At 39.6% G+C, this 14,661-nt stretch overlaps 1 protein-coding gene across 3 annotated transcripts in view; it reads left to right on the top strand.

The window, feature by feature from the left end:
- LOC109410204 (angiopoietin-2) overlaps positions 1–14,661 on the top strand; it is an 842,481-nt gene that overhangs the window by 205,557 nt on the left and 622,263 nt on the right. The gene's annotated exons all lie outside the window — the stretch shown is intronic.

Below are 14,661 nucleotides of genomic sequence, written 5' to 3'. Positions count from 1 at the left end.
ATTAAACATTTGCCTTACTGCCCAAAATTTTGATGCGACGAGAGGGCGAGCTCTGTAATGTGGTTGAAATTTGAATGGGCTTACTGCCGTTCTACGCATAGTTGTCCCATGTTGAAAAACTTGAAGCTGAGAAAATCGCGATTGAAGTTTCAAACAGGTTTTTCATGTTTTTTGGCCAAACGGTGCAACAAATCGGATTTAAGTTTTCATAGTATCGTTAGAAATTGCTTATATTTTCATGCCTGAGGTATTTCCAATCAAATATTTTTAAAAATATAGTGTTTTTAGTAAAAAAAATGATTAGTGGGACTGTTATGCCTAGAAATGTGGTCCTGTTAACGAAACTTCTACGCATATCAGTCACACGATATTTAGTCGTCTCTTTTCACGCTCGATGTGGTCTGTTCTGTACTTTTTTTGTTATATTTTTTTTAATAACAAACTATGTTAGCTTCTCTTATAACATTATAAGACTCTCATGTATAAGGCTCAAATGTCTCGAGGCAAAAAGGGAGCCGAAAGACAACATAAGAATGACATCACATTTTAGCACTTTCTTCATAATCTGGTAAGTAGCAACTAGGTGAGTGAGTTGGTGAAAAAGAAGTTGATAAGTGAATTGATGAGAGGATGAATATGAGGTATTTCAAGATTAAGGACAGACTTGTTAGAATCCCAAAATGGCCACCACAATGGCCGACTTCGGCACCTACTCACGATTTTGAGCGCACAAATCTCTTCGTAAACAAAACCAGCACACCTGATCTTTTTATTTAAAGCTTATTACAAGTGAGCAAGAACAGAATAATAAAATGCACTGTCGTTTGAAGTTTGCTTCTTGAGATTTGTGCGTCTGAAGTTCTGATGCACTGTTGAAGCGGGATTCCATGACGTTTGTCCTTAAGTGAGTTGGTGAGTGAGTCAGTTATGAATTAGGAAAGTTACAGCTTACAGAGAGTTGCCCCGTTAATGTTTATGCGTTGGTAAGAGAATTGTTAAATTATTATTATTATTAATATTTATTAAAGACACTTTACCACTTATGTGGCATTCGTGTCTGGAATTGTTAAATTGGTGAGTGTGTGTGGGATAGTAAGTACATGAGTTAGTGAGTCAGTGAGTGACATGGTGAGTAAGTGAGTTTGTTGGTTTATGAGTATGTGAGATTTGTTCCGTAGGAGTGAGTGCATTAGTGAGTTAGTAAGTGAGTTATAAAGTATGGGTTTCGTTGTTGTGCGGTTAGCAGCGCCAGCCATTCAGGCGTATTGATATCCACGTAGTGTGACTTCGATTCTCACTCCAGTCTGAGGAGACTTTCCAGCAAACAAAGAATTCTTCATTGGGCCACAAATCTCCATTAAAGAAATAAGTCGGGGATATTTAAATGTATTAATTACGAAAATGGATTCATTTTTTTACTTAAATAGCTCTTCCATCGCAGTTTACGTCGAAATATGTATATACAGTATTATCGAAATAAGCGATTCGAACGTTAGGCCAAAAACGTTATAAGGTCGGAAAGGTCATTGGGCCGAAAATGTTGTTAGGTCGAAAAGGTCGCCAGTCCGACAATCGTTTGGTCGGAAAAACGTCGTTTGACCGCAAAATATTGTTACATCAAAATATTTACACTTTACATATATGGCCGAATAAGTCATTAGGCCAAAAACGTTATTAAACCGGATTGATCAGTAGGCCGAAAAGGGCATGAAGTCGAAAAGGTGTTTAGGCCAAAAATGTCTTTAGGCCGAAAAGGTCTTTAGGCCGAAAATGAATTGAATTGAATTGAAAATGAATTGAGGCCGAAAAGGTTTTTAGGCTGAAAGGATCTTTAGGCCGAAAAGGTCTTTAGGTCGAAAAGGTCTTCAGACCGAAAAGGTCTTTAGGCCGAAAAGGTCTTTAGGCCGAAAAGGTCTTTAGGCCGAAAAGGTCTTTAGGCCGAAAAGGTCTTTAGGCCGAAAAGGTCTTTAGGCCGAAAAGGTCTTTAGGCCGAAAAGGTCTTTAGGCCGAAAAGGTCTTTAGGCCGAAAAGGTCTTTAGGCCGAAAAGGTCTTTAGGCCGAAAAGGTCTTTAGGCCGAAAAGGTCTTTAGGCCGAAAAGGTCTTTAGGCCGAAAAGGTCTTTAGGCCGAAAAGGTCTTTAGGCCGAAAAGGTCTTTAGGCCGAAAAGGTCTTTAGGCCGAAAAGGTCTTTAGGCCGAAAAGGTCTTTAGGCCGAAAAGGTCTTTAGGCCGAAAAGGTCTTTAGGCCGAAAAGGTCTTTAGGCCGAAAAGGTCTTTAGGCCGAAAAGGTCATTAGGCCGAAAAGGTCTTTAGGCCGAAAAGGTCTTTAGGCCGAAAAGGTCTTTAGGCCGAAAAGGTCTTTAGGCCGAAAAGGTCTTTAGGCCGAAAAGGTCTTTAGGCCGAAAAGGTCTTTAGGCCGAAATGGTCTTTAGGCCGAAAAGGTCTTTAGGCCGAAAAGGTCTTTAGGCCGAAAAGGTCTTTAGGCCGAAAAGGTCTTTAGGCCGAAAAGGTCTTTAGGCCGAAAAGGTCTTTAGGCCGAAAAGGACTTTAGGCCGAAAAGGTCTTTAGGCCGAAAAGGTCTTTAGGCCGAAAAGGTCTTTAGGCCGAAAAGGTCTTTAGGCCGAAAAGGTCTTTAGGCCGAAAAGGTCTTTAGGCCGAAAAGGTCTTTAGGCCGAAAAGGTCTTTAGGCCGAAAAGGTCTTTAGGCCGAAAAGGTCTTTAGGCCGAAAAGGTCTTTAGGCCGAAAAGGTCTTTAGGCCGAAAAGGTCTTTAGGCCGAAAAGGTCTTTAGGCCGAAAAGGTCTTTAGGCCGAAAAGGTCTTTAGGCCGAAAAGGTCTTTAGGCCGAAAAGGTCTTTAGGCCGAAAAGGTCTTTAGGCCGAAAAGGTCTTTAGGCCGAAAAGGTCTTTAGGCCGAAAAGGTCTTTAGGCCGAAAAGGTCTTTAGGCCGAAAAGGTCTTTAGGCCGAAAAGGTCTTTAGGCCGAAAAGGTCTTTAGGCCGAAAAGGTCTTTAGGCCGAAAAGGTCTTTAGGCCGAAAAGGTCTTTAGGCCGAAAAGGTCTTTAGGCCGAAAAGGTCTTTAGGCCGAAAAGGTCTTTAGGCCGAAAAGGTCTTTAGGCCGAAAAGGTCTTTAGGCCGAAAAGGTCTTTAGGCCGAAAAGGTCTTTAGGCCGAAAAGGTCTTTAGGCCGAAAAGGTCTTTAGGCCGAAAAGGTCTTTAGGCCGAAAAGGTCTTTAGGCCGAAAAGGTCTTTAGGCCGAAAAGGTCTTTAGGCCGAAAAGGTCTTTAGGCCGAAAAGGTCTTTAGGCCGAAAAGGTCTTTAGGCCGAAAAGGTCTTTAGGCCGAAAAGGTCTTTAGGCCGAAAAGGTCTTTAGGCCGAAAAGGTCTTTAGGCCGAAAAGGTCTTTAGGCCGAAAAGGTCTTTAGGCCGAAAAGGTCTTTAGGCCGAAAAGGTCTTTAGGCCGAAAAGGTCTTTAGGCCGAAAAGGTCTTTAGGCCGAAAAGGTCTTCAGGCCGAAATGGTATTTTGGCCAGATTTTGGCGAAATGACCTTTTGCTATACCTGAATTATTCGGCCCTAACGTTCGTTTCGGCCTAATTATCTATTCGGCCTACTGAATTTTTCGGCCTAATGGTCTATTTTGCCTAATGACATATACAACTGATTAAGCTTTTGTATTAATTTTAAATGACAAGAAATATGTACATATCATTGAAATAAAATATGTTTAGAAATACAACAGCTGAAGTTTCCAAAACATTCTGCACCATGCCTTCCTCTGCTTGTATTGGTCATATGAATAGGAGCCCCAGCAAAAATTGGGAATTATTTGCCATTAGAGGCTTCATGCTTCATGAATCTTTATATGAATATAAAGGGTCAGAATGCCGTTGGTAATGATACGGTTCTATATTCATCCTATTCGAAAACAAGCAGTTACAGTACTATGTTCACTTTTAATACAAATACAATAATAAGAATATAATGCTTTTGGGCTCTATCATTTATTTTACATATACACAGAAAGCCGCTTATCTAGGACACAACACATACTAACAACAGTTTACTCAAGAATCCACTTACTCATCAAGTCTCTGAGCGTCTAGGTAACTTGTTTATCAAGTTACTCAATAACTCATTAAAACATTCATTCAAAACAGTCACTCACTTACCCATCATCCCAATAATAAACCAACTCACTTATCAAATCACAGGCTTACCATCTTACTCATTTACAAATCAACCCACACACTTACAAAATCTCGCTCAACAAGTCACTCACTTATTCTTCAATTCACTTACTCGGTTGATCTCTCCTCAATTGATATATTGATTGCTTGTTCAGTACCTCCAGTAGTTCATCTTCGATTTGGGTTTAACCCAAAAGTGTTCCTTTTATTTTCTAAAATATTGGGATAACATTTTGAAATAAAAAAGTGAAACGCATCAACTCACTTACCAACAATATTTCAAGCTTGCTTAAATTCTGGAAATTTTCAAATATATCAGTCATTCAATTCAGCAGCCTCTTTGTCATTATATTGGATCGGCTTCGTCATGCTTCACGACATTTGAGCCTCTTAATTAAGTTAAAATGTTATGTTTGGTTTATGAGCTCAACGCGCATTGCAGCAATATTTGAATTTAGATTGAAACTGCAAGTTGCGAAGAAATAACAGTTTTTGTTTAACTGGAAAACAAGTTTCGTTCCAGCTGGAGCGTAATGCCAACATAAAAGAAGAGTTTATACCATGCAGTATTGAAATAGCCATGCTATTAGGTGAAGTAAGTTACAAAAAATGCTTAATGTATCGGTTTTACGTAGAAATATTATAGTGGGACTGTTATGCGTAGAATTTCAGTTGTGGGACAGACATGCGTAGAAATTCAACAGTGGGACAATTTGACTTGACATGCTTTTTATTGAGTCTTCGAACAAAGTATGTTATTTTTTGATGTTATATGAAAATATAGGTAGAAGTAGAGCGCCTGGAGCAAAAAAGTCAAAATCGTCAAAAAGTAACATGGGACAACTATGCTTATAACGGCAGCTTAGCAGTGACAATTCAAATTACACTGGAACCTATTTTTATGCACATGGCTGGGACTGCATAAATTGAAAATGTACATACAGTATGCGGCAGGAAAAAATGCGAAAGTGTTTTTCAACTTCAAACCTCATTTTCGTCCATTTGACATTAACCAATCTATGTTTCAACGTTCCATGATCTATAATAGGCTAGTTTTCTGAAAAGTTAATTAAAAAATTTCCCATTTTGGTCACTAACCTTTACAGGGCAGTGCCTGAAGATGAAGACAACCAGAATTTTCAAACCGCAGAAAATTGCACAGGTCGCTAAATTTCGCATCTGATAAAACAAAATTTTTGATTTTCTCTACAATATCATCAAATATATGTACTTATTTCATCTGGTATGTGAAACTACATGGCTCTGGATCAGTGTGGTCTGGTTGTTCATCGAATTTGAGCTAATTTTGTTACTGTTATAGTCATTTTGTTTAATGACCATTGGGCGCGCAGTTTATTGATATCCGCTTATTAGGCCTACATTATCACATGTTAAACATCAAATATGTTCATTTTTATTTTTCAGTGCTAGAATATAGACATTGACTGATACACTGTTATGAAAAAATAGTCATACATTCCCATATTTAGCGTGTAATAGTGCCTTGAACTTTTCGCATTTTTTCCTGCCGCACCCTGTAAATTAAAAAAAGACATAAAAAGAGGGAAATTTATGCATAAATTAAATTTGGGCTTCAATTAGAGAATCTAGTTCGCGAGAACCGGTCTTGCTCCTGGGCAGTTGAGGTGGGGCTAAGGCGGTTTCCAGAAGGTTCCCAGAAAGCCCAAAAAGGGGGTTCATAGGGGCTTCAGGGGCGTTTTAAGGGGTTGTTTAGGGGGTTTTGAGGAGCCTTTTAAGCAGGGGTTCCCAACCTTTTTGAGGTGGCGACCCCCTTTAAGAATTGTCGAAACATCTGCGGCCCAATGATTTTTTTATAGAAAAAAATTAAATTAAATGAATGAAACCGAGTTTCGTAGCCTGAAATTTACTGTGGGAGGGGCTTTCGACGGTCAATGATATTGTTCGTGCAGTTGAAAATCGGAATTTTTTGACACGCGAAAATTGTTTTTTCTCCTAAACCATGTGTCGGACGTACGTCGGGCACAGTGCGCTGTATAGAGGGCCAGGTTCGCTGTCCAGCGCACTATGTCCGACGTTAGGTTTCACGTATGAATTTTGAGAAAATTCGATTGTAGGGTGTGGGGAAACTTCGTGTTTCAACCGCGACGACAATACGTTTTTTTTTATTCGACACTCACATTTCGTAGATAATGATGTCATGTACATTTAATTTGAGTCATAGCTGAAAAATAGCGGCGCAGCCGAAAATTTTTTTTCTTCTGAAGGCATTTTATACTGAAAATTTGTTCCTAAAATTGTGGCGTTATACAAAATTAAAATTTGTATTTGAAAATTTGCACAAAATAGAATTAGAATTTTACAATTTTTTGGTAACATCGCGGCCCCCTTGGACTGGCTTCACGGCCCCCCAGGGGGCCGCGGACCACCGGTTGGGAACCCGTGCTTTTAAGGGTGTTCTGTCAAGATTTTTTGTGTTTTCATGGGGTATTCCAATAATAATAAGTGGGTTTCAGGGGCGATCCAAGGGGCTTTAGGGGCAATTCAAGGGATCTCAGGAGCCTTTAAAGGGCGTTGCAAGAGGTTTGAGGGGCGTTTTAAGGTATTTCAGAGTCTGCTCTGAAACTTCCTGAAATGCCTAAAAAATCCCCCACAACCTCCCGGGGACCCCATGTAACGCACCTAAAAGGCTTCGAAACCTCTGAGAACTCCTCCGTAACGTTTCCGTAACGCCTCTGAATCCCCCCAAAAAAGGCTCTGAAACATTCTGAAATGCCTTAAAAATTCCCTTTAAACCCCCTCGGACCCCATGTAACGCACATGAGAGGAACCAACCCCCCCCCCCCCCCGAAAACTCCTCCGTAACGCTTTCGTAACGCCTCTTTATCACGCCGAAAATGGTCTGAAACATTCTGAAATGCCTGCAAAATCCCCCTTAAACCCCCTCGGACCCCATGTAACGCACCTGAGAGGCTCCGAACCCCCCGAAAACTCCTCCGTAACGCTTTCGTAACGCCTCTTAGTTCCCCAGAAAACACTCTGAAACGTCCTGAAATGCCATCAAAATCCCCCTTAAACCCCCTCGGGCCCCATGTAACGCACCTGAGAGGCTCCGAACCCCACGAAAACTCCTCGTAACGCTTAAGTAACGCCTATGCAACCCACCGAAAATGCTCTGAAACGCCTTGAAATGCCTCCAAATCCCCCTTAAAACCCCTCGGACCCCATTTAAGGCCCCAAACCCCCCCCCCCCCCCAAAATCCTCCGTAATGCTTTCGTAACGCCTCTTAATCCCGCAGAAAATGCTCTGAAACGTCCTGAAATGCCTTCAAAATCCCCCATAAATTCCCCCGGACCCCATGTAACGCACCTGAGAGTCCCCAAACCCCTCGAAAACACCTTGTAACGCTTTCGTAACGCCTCTTAATCACGCCGAAAATAGTCTGAAACATTCTGAAATGCCTCCAAAATCCCCCTTAAACCCCTCGGACCCCATGTAACGCATCTGCGAAGCTCCGAACACCCCGGAAACTCCTCCGTGACGTTTCAGTAATGCCTCTGAATTACGCCGAAAATGGTCTGAAACATCCTGAAATGCCTCAAAAAATCCTCCTAAACCAAAACCCCTAAAAACGGCCCTGGAACGCCTCTGAAACCAGCCTAAAATGCTGAGACTTCCTGAAATGACTTCGAAACCCCCTTAAGACCCATTCGGACCCCATGTAACGCACATGAGGCCTTCGGAAACACCCAAAAACGAACCTGTCACCTTCCTTTGCTCTCCTCTGTAAACACCCCTTGGCGCCGTTCCAACAGTTCCCGTCATTATTAAATATTTTCATGCACAATATTGGTTCTGAGTGGCTTTCCCTCTTTTTATGCAGGGCATAAAAAAAGGTGCATAAATTAAAAGTGCATAAAAATAACATGCATAAAAGAGGTTTTAGTGTACTACATTACAAATTTTCCATTATTCTTGTAAACAATGATAATAAAATATAGCCTAAAGTGTGCAGAAAAAACTTTGTCGATGACCTCAAAGTGATCTGTGAAGAAAGCTAAACCCTAGCTTGTAATTGTCATCTTGGTATATACCAATATACATAAGCCAAGAAGAATTAAAATTGAATGAAAGATGACAAAGATATTAACAAATCACTTTTCCATGTTTTACGATAGTGACCCCAAACTTTTGGCCGATACACCATTTTCAGGGGTGACCCCAAACTTTTGGTCGATGACATCAAGGATTAATTTATTCAATAACTTTTTTTCTAGATTTTTTAGCTAAGTTCTATAAAAAGCAGTTGAAAGCTAATAGAAAATGGGTCATATTACCGCTATCATCTTAAAATTTGGTCGACCCAATTTCCAGCGACACTGTCGTAAGTTTATATTCATTTTTTAGAAAATTTGGCAACTTTGGGTTAAGTTTACATACAAAAGTTTTTGAAAAAGTTTCTTTTAAATCATGTTCAAAGTTTTTTTGACTTATTATCTTTTGAATGAAACCTAGGGTTTTGAAATCGGAAGCAAATTGGCGGAGATATGGGCCTAAAAAAATGACATGTTTTTTAGGGGGTGACCCCAAACTTTTGAACGGGAGTGTATATATTATATAAATCGGTCTCCAGTCTGCTGAGAGTACTGATATTTTCAGCTCTACCTATCCCAAGCAACACACATGGTTACAAAACAGTGACGGCAGCGTATGTAAGGGTTGCACAGAAGTCACTGTGACTTAATGCGCAACCCTTACATACGCTGCCGTCACTGTTTTGAAACCATGTGTGTTGCTTGGGATACGTTGAACATACTTATCGTCGGAATAAGTTCCCCAATTCGATAATGACCTTGATAACACTCTTGCTTTTCTAAAGAAAGTATTCTCAGGATTCAGAAATTCGTAGGTGGTACATATTCGACGAGAAAGGCACTATCACCACTAGGTGGATGTATCTGGGTATTTTAATATTCATACAGGAATTTCTTCAGAAATATGTTCACAAATTGCCTCAGGAATACTTTCAGAAATCCTCTTTCTCTTTTTTAGGATTTTCGCGCAAGGCTTTCACAGGGAATTTCTCCGCGATTTTCTCAAAAATTCCCCAGGGTTTTTATTTTAGATTTTCCTCTAGAGATCCATTCGAAAGTTCTTCCTGAGATGTTTCTGAAATTTAACAGGAAATTGATTGAAAATTCTTCATTGATTCAAATCCTTCAAAATTTGCAGAAGAATTCTGATGAAAATTCTTACGAAATCGTTCGAAGAAACACATTCCTGAATAATCGCTAAAGGAGTCACAGGAAGAATTTTTGAACGAACCATACTCGGTCTAGGAAATAGTACAAAAATTTTTTTTCTAAAAAAATCCCGGAAAAAATGATAAATCATGAAAGCATCCCTTAAAAAATTTCTAGCAATATCCCCGGTGGTGATGCAGAACAGGAAAAGGAATAATTTCTAAAATAGTTATTGGATAATTCCTTAAAAGAATCATTGCTGAGCTCATAGAAGGAATATCTGCAAGAATGCCTTGCCGCAATAATTACAGAAATAACCCGAGCAGAGGAGAATAGCAAATTGATAACAACAGAATCGCATAGCCTGTTTTTATATCACAATGTGTTATTGTTAACTTATCAAAATATATCCTTTTAATAACATGTTTTGTTAGGCAATCTCATTTTGTTATGTTCAAGTTATTGGGATATATTCACAAGATAATATTTCAATAATATGTTTTGTTTTAGAACATATTAAGTTATTATTCTACCATAGATAATGTACAAATATGTGATGAACAATAACACAACAGGAACAAGTTCGCAAATTTCCTGTTATTAAGTTGTAATTGGTCTAACAAAACATGTTACTGAATTAGTTTTCCAGGAACATTTTTTTGTTATGATTTTTGTTATTTTGCCGCTTATGACAGACAAGTTTATAAAATAATATGTTATGCTAATAACATAAAAATTACTCATTCCATTATAAAGTTATTAAGCCAAAACAACATATTTTTTTATGCTGTTGATATTTTCTTCTGCTCGGGAAATCATGAAAATTTCAGTCACTTGAAATCATTTCTATAGGGGCCTCCAGTATAGGAGGCGCTGAGATTTGGAAATCTTGAGTAATCAGCTCTGATTTTACCATGACAGCACTGCTATAAACTTTTTCTCCTTTCTAGTTTGAAAGCATCTACGAAGGAAGGTTTCGGAAGGTTTTCAAAGGATTTTGTGGGAGTATTTTAGGGAGTTCCAGTGCATTTAAGGCGATTTGACCCTCTAATACCAAACCCTGCCTTCAGACGAGGTATAGTTTGTGCATTTTTGTTATTTTTGTTTCGTGGACAATCTTTTATTTTTATTTTTTGGCTGATATTTGGGACTATTTTGTAAATCGCAAAATAGTTTTTGGTGTATTTTGAAGCTTATTTACATTTTTTTAAAAAATCATTGAAAAATTGATGTTTTAGTCACCTTTCTTAAAATTACACGGAAAATAAAATTACCCGTGAAAAAAATTTGAAATAAAAATATTTAAACAATAATCATAGAATCTCAAAATGTTTTTGTCTGAAAAAATTCGTCTCCCTAATAGGGCTTCCAGGAAAAATATAAAAGTGCAGGGATATTCAAAAATAAAAATTAGAAAAATCCAAAACCGAAATTCAGAAAATCGAGTATGAAAAAGAATCATCTTCTAAAACACGTTTAGATCGATTTATGATGACAAAATATGATATTTAGATCAAAATAAAAAATTTGGGTATTAAAGGGTTAAGAAATGTTCATAGGAGTTTCAAGAGATTCCAGAAGGATATTCAGGGATGTTTCAGTGGGCTTCATAAAAATCTAAAGGCGTTTCATGGAGTTTTAAGGAGAAAAAGGAGCGAGAGTTTTAGAGAGGATAGCACTACATGGGGGTCGAAGTCAACCAGTTGGTTGTACATGATGTTGAATAGGATGTTAAAGTGGAGGCGATATGCGTACATTTTACATGCGCCTAAATGGAGGCATGTACGCATATGGCCTCCACATTATCATCTTATGCAACATCTTATAAGATTACTGGTTGTCTGGGGTTTAAACAAGTTTTCATTTCGGGGCGATTCACTGGTATTTTTAGGAGCTCTAGGGGCAGGCTTCTGGAGGATAGTTAGGGACGTTTCAAGGATTCCAGGGGCGTTTCCGCGAGCTTCAGGGGCTTCATGAAGATTTCTAGTGCGCTTCAGGATATTTCAGATGGTATCAGGTACGTTTCAAAAGGTTCAAGACTTTTAAGGGGCATTTCAGGTTGTTTTAATAGGACGTTTCAGAGGTATTCAGAAACAAATTGGAACATTCGCGATTTTTATAGGCATTTCAGGGTGTTCATGATTTTGTAGAAGCGTTTTTGGAGCTCTCAGGAAGCTTCAGAAAGGCTTCAAATACAGTTTGTGGAGTTTCATGAGGTTTTAAAGAGATTCTAGAAGAAAGTTGCAGATATTCATGATGTGTTAAGATGTGTTTCTAGGAGTTAGTGGCATTTCAGGGGTTCAGGTTTGTCTTTAGGTACAATCGAGTGCATTTTAGGTGGATTCAAAGGGATTCAGGGCGTTAGAATACATTTCAGGGGGTTTCGAGGGGCTCATGAAGATTCAGATGGTTTTTACAGGATTTTTGACCTTTAAACTTTCAGATCCTCTTCAAATTCCCCTAGAACCTTTGAAACCCTATGAAAGATCCTACGTTTGAATAATGCAGATACCTGAGCAAAGCACATTCTTGCGAACACCCTGATTCAACTCATTCAGGCTGAACCTTCCTCTCCGTCCCCGAAACCCACAATGATCGAATTAATGATGATCGTGGCCTAGTTTCTGTCCATCAAACAACTCATGTATCTGTCTGACTGACCAAGTGACAGGTTGACTGAATAATCATTCGTCCATTGGCGATCGTAAATAGGTATCTACGTACAACCAGTAGTAGCGGACTCAAGAGAACTGATTGCAATTCATTATCGAAGGCAAACACCGCCTAAATGAATAACCCACCAACCATCAAGAGACCACGACCACGTAGTAGGAAGAAACGTATGGAAATAGTTGAATTGTGTAATTTCAAGAGCCCGGCCCGTTGTACGTACCAACCCCCTTGCCTCCTGCCGAGCCATACGGTGTTGTGAGATATTGGCAGAATTATCCTGTAAAAAGCTTTTCTCCGCCACACACTTCATTCATAGTCGGTATTACTCCTATATCCAAGTACCTCCTACATGCCGCTCTAGTGTGGTCTACTAACAGCGTTTGGAGATATCCCATTTTAACCATGTGAAGTATGTCGTCGAGAGTGCAACTAGCTTCACAGCGGCGTGCCACCTTCCTTGACTGATCGATCAACCAACCAACCAAGCAAGCAGGTAGGTATACCCGCATATGGGTAAAAGTGATCACGAAACCAATGAGCATGCCTGCCCTGGTAGACGCTAGACACACGAGAGCGAAAGCATTCACATCAGCGACTGTGCAAACCGCACAGCACAGCTGCCGCCAGATGAAAACTTTTTTTTCTGAATTTTTGTTACCTCATTATCGACACCCCACACATCCACCCTCGACACCAGGGGTTCCCTGTTCAATCGATTGGATGAGTAATGTTGTTGGTGTATTGCAAGATGCACAAAATTTGAATTTTTTATATTGAGTATTGAATTTCTGTTAGCTCCCAAGTTCGGTGTGAAACAGCAAAAATTAAGTAATTAATAACATGGCTGAATATGTATATTTGTTTAAAAAATACAAAAGAGGAACTCGACTCCATAAAGTGCAAAACGCGATTGATTCGTAATGAATATTTTTTATGCGTATAGAAACTATATATGTATAGTTTACCTAAAACACTTCCAAACGGAATATTTATCTCGGCCATCTGTACAACATCGTGAAATCTAAGCGTCATCCACTTTTGATCGGCATTGGGAAGACTGCGTGAATACGCACGTAGATACCAGGGTCAAGTTCAATTGATTTGATTAGATTGGCGATCGTTTACAGTCTTATACACAGCAAAAATATGTGAAACTTAAACTGAATGTAAAACATTGAGGCAATAAATTTACATGACATGAAATAAGAATTTGATATAAAATGTCACATATCAAGTGCATGAAAAGCACACTCATTCCATCAGAGGAGAAATATGTCCGACGTGTTTCTCCACAGTATCACGGCATCACCTCATCAAATTTGTTTTCCGAATTACCCGAGTGAGACAAGGGGCTGCCCATTCATTACGTAAGGGAATTTTCACGATTTTTCGACACCACCTCACCACCCCCCCCCCCCCCCTCCTTGTAAGATTTTTTGTATGAGAACCCAAATATTTTTGTATGGGATGAGAGATTTCTTAAACACCTGCCCCCCCCCCCCCCATTAACCCTTACGTTATTTATGGACAGCCCTAAAGCAGCAGCGAATGGTGGGAACAGTCAGAAACGAAACAAAACAAAATGACAAACCACGTGATGCGGTTCAATCAAAATTCAACGACGTGTAAATTTACATGTTTCGTCTTCTATTTGATGCATTGTAATTTTCAAGTGCGATAGAAATTTACGTTTATTTTCGTGCTCCAAATATGCGCACTCAAGTAAACTTAAAATTACATTTTTAGTATAACTCTCTGTAGATAAAAAATACCCTATGAAAATTTATTATGCGCATAGAAACTATACATGTGTACACTAAAACCCCAATTTATGCTCAGTTTTTTTGTGCCAAACTCAATTTGCGCCCCCGATCTACGCACTAATTCCCAAATAGCGCTCCCCCAATTTACGCTCCTTAGGCAGCATCCATTTAATACGTAACGCTAAAATCGACATTTTTTGACCCCCCCTCCCCCCTCCGTAACGCTTTTTTGTATGAAAACTCGAAAATTTTTGTATGGACCGTAACGCTTGCCCATACTCCCCCCCTCCCCCTAGAGCGTTACGTAATTTGTGGATGGCGCCTTAGGCGTAAATTGAGGTTTTAGGTATTCGGGAACAAGTAACATGTGATACATATGATACATAGAGGGTTAGGGTAGTGGGTAGGGTAGAAGGTAGGGCAGAGGGTAGGGTAGATGATTAGCGTAGAGGGTTGGGTAGAGGGTTAGGGTAGAGGGTAGAGTAGAGAGTAGGGTCCCAGCTAACACAAAGTCTTATATGACGTTGAATAGAATGCTAAAGTGGAGGCCATATGCGTACCTGCTGCCATTTAGCCGCGTGTAAAATGTGCGTATATCGCCTCCACTTTTGCATCCTATTCAACATCATATACGATTGTGTGTTGACTGGGCTAGAGGGTTAGGGTAGAGGGTAGGATAAAAGGTAGGGTAGAGGGTTAGGGTAGAAGGTAGGGTAGAGGGTAGGGTAGATGGTTAGGGTAGAGGGTAGGGTAGATGGTAGGTGGAGGGTAGGGTAAAAGGTAGGGTAGAGAGTAGGGTAGATGGTTAATGTAGAAGGTAGG

This window comes from Aedes albopictus, chromosome 2, assembly GCF_035046485.1.
Source record: "Aedes albopictus strain Foshan chromosome 2, AalbF5, whole genome shotgun sequence".
Taxonomy (NCBI): domain Eukaryota; kingdom Metazoa; phylum Arthropoda; class Insecta; order Diptera; family Culicidae; genus Aedes; species Aedes albopictus.
Note: the sequence above shows the minus strand (reverse complement) of the source record. Positions and strands in the feature narration are given on the sequence as shown.